Source organism: Eptatretus burgeri, chromosome 5 (genome assembly GCF_056783735.1).
Source record: "Eptatretus burgeri isolate ZD-2024b chromosome 5, Ebu_testis_v1, whole genome shotgun sequence".
Taxonomy (NCBI): Eukaryota; Metazoa; Chordata; class Myxini; order Myxiniformes; family Myxinidae; genus Eptatretus; species Eptatretus burgeri.
In genome coordinates, this window is record NC_140965.1 from 46,511,874 (window position 1) to 46,514,373 (window position 2,500).

Below are 2,500 nucleotides of genomic sequence, written 5' to 3' on the forward strand. Positions count from 1 at the left end.
TACAAAAGGGCAAGGTCCAGGTCAAATAACTCATGGATAGTTTCAGGTTAAAATTAAAATATTCAATTGATCTCAAGAAGAGAAGATAAGTGTTGTCTTTACTGAAGAGTAAGTATGAATCCTATCTCGGTCTTTTGAAGTAGGTGTACAATTAATTAGGCCCAAAGGTATCATTGTTTGCAAGCTGCAATTTTTTTAATCAAGGCAAACTCCTACATGTTTAGACGAATCTCTGTAAAGACAATTGATGTAAATTAAATTGTTGTGGGGAAAATAGAGGACTTTGCTAACATACTCTCTGCTATTAGTAAAAGCCTGAACCCAATCGAGGAACTTCTAAATTGGAGCTGTTTATCAATGGTTAAATTCCCTTTTCCAGAGTTAAATTCCCTCCAATACCATGATTAGAGGTATGTTTTGACTGTAACAGTCAAGCTTAAATGCTGTCTTATTCACTTCCTTTTATTAGTTGTTAATTTTTGATAACACCAAGAAGAGAGCTCTCACTGATACTCATTAGACAAATCTGACTTCTCATCTCAACTGTGTAATGAGGAAAGTAACTAATGACATTGCTTCACTAAATGTAACTGAAATCTGAGCTCCATATAAAAACAACTCAGGGAATTGTGGGATCTCAGGTATGCTCAACTTCGGTATGCTCAACAACTCAGGTATGCTCAATTTCGACACGGGAAAATGAGCAAGAAACGGAAATCCCAATTAAAACCGATTATGAACCAAATCTTTGACTTGTATTAAAACTGAACAGTTTATAGTGTCATTAATGTGGTGGTGATGTAGAGCCGGCTGTTGTGGTGGTGATGGGCCAAATGGCCTCCTCCTGTGTCAAGGTTCCTTGTTTATCATTTATCATTTTGTAACAAATGTTTAAATAGTTTTATTGAAACGCAAAAGTCCGTTTTGATGCTCTCTCTGATTATACAAGTGTCAATTTTTAAATAATAATTTAATGATGTGGCATAATCAGCATCATTGACTGAGGGCACAGCTCTGCTGTTGATGCAACACCCTCTGTAGGGAATTTGGAATTTGCTCAGGATGTCTGTAACTGTGACAGATCACTGACTCTTCACTTAGGAGACCATGGGATCTTTAACGTCCACCAACTAATATCGGCAGAGGAAGGAAAGAGACAAAGTTCAATAACCTGCAAGTAAGGGGTTGGGCTTAGTTAAGATTAAAGGGGCTAGAAAGGATCTTGTGTAGGGATGGTGGATTACATGAGATTGTGGTGGAAGCATCTCAGGTAGGTGGGTGGAAAAGCTGGATTTTCGTGAGTTTAACCAGAATGGGGTTACTGGCAGAACATGTTTGTTTTGGAGAAACTGGGGATGGTTGGAGAGCTCAGTGAATATATGGAGCTTGACAGGATGAGAGGTAGTAAAAAAATAGGGGCAATACCCCTGGGTGCTGACCTGGTAGAATAATGATAATGAGGAGGAAGTCATCGTGGGACAGAATCAGCAAAATGTACCAATGAACCAATGTTATAGCAAATGCATATTTTGGGGGCAACCCACTCCCCGTAAATCCCCTTCCACCCCGATTTTTTTAAAACAGCATGAGACAAACTTTGGTACATCATGTGTGATGAAGGTGGTGGTCAAGTTTCCTTGAAATTGTGAGTGTAGTTTCTGAGATGAAAGCAAACACATATTTTGGGGACAACCTGTCCCCATATTCCCCCTTAGACCACAATTTTTTTTTTAATGTCATGAACAAACTTTAGTACATCACGGGTGATGAAGGTAGTGGTGAAGTTTCATCGGAATTGTGTGTGTAGTTTCTGAGAAGAAAGAAAAATCTCTTTTGGGGGGAAACTTCCCTGTAGACCCCCCTAGAGCCAGAATTTTTTTTTCATGGTATGAACAAGCTTTGATACATCATGGGTGATGAAGGTTGTGGCCAAGTTTCATCCAAATTGTCTGTGTAGTTTAAGAGAAGGAAGCAAGTACCTATTTTGGGGGCAACCCGCGTAGACCCCCTTCGAGCCCGATTGCTTTTTTATGCCATGAACAAACTTTGGTATATACTCGGTGATGAACCTTGTGGTAAAGTTTCATCGAAATCTTATGTGTGGTTTCAGAGATGAAGTTGCAAGTATTTGTGGACGGAGGGACTACGCGCCATCCCATAAGCTCCCTGGAACTAAGTTCCAGGTGAGTTAATGAAGAAATTTGCAATCATGAATATTGACAATACATTATTTTATTGGAAAGAGATTATTTTGAAAAGTGATAATAATGGTGAGTGAATAAAACAACTTTCCAATGACGAAAACTATTTGCACAGAGTTAGGAAAACTTTGAACTTTTTTGGTTTTTTGTATACCTTGTTGAGACGCATGTGAGAGCTAACACATAACGCACAGAAAGGGGGGTATGAGACAAGAGGGGCGGGAGTGGGAAGGACAAAACAGTGGGGAACAGAGATATTAGGAGATCTGTGGAAGGGAGAGGAGAGGGATGGGGCGGGG

General features: G+C 39.6%; 1 protein-coding gene across 8 annotated transcripts in view; it reads right to left on the minus strand.

Annotated features, from left to right (window-relative positions):
* LOC147026365 (uncharacterized) overlaps positions 1-2,500 on the minus strand; it is a 98,475-nt gene that overhangs the window by 33,967 nt on the left and 62,008 nt on the right. The gene's annotated exons all lie outside the window — the stretch shown is intronic.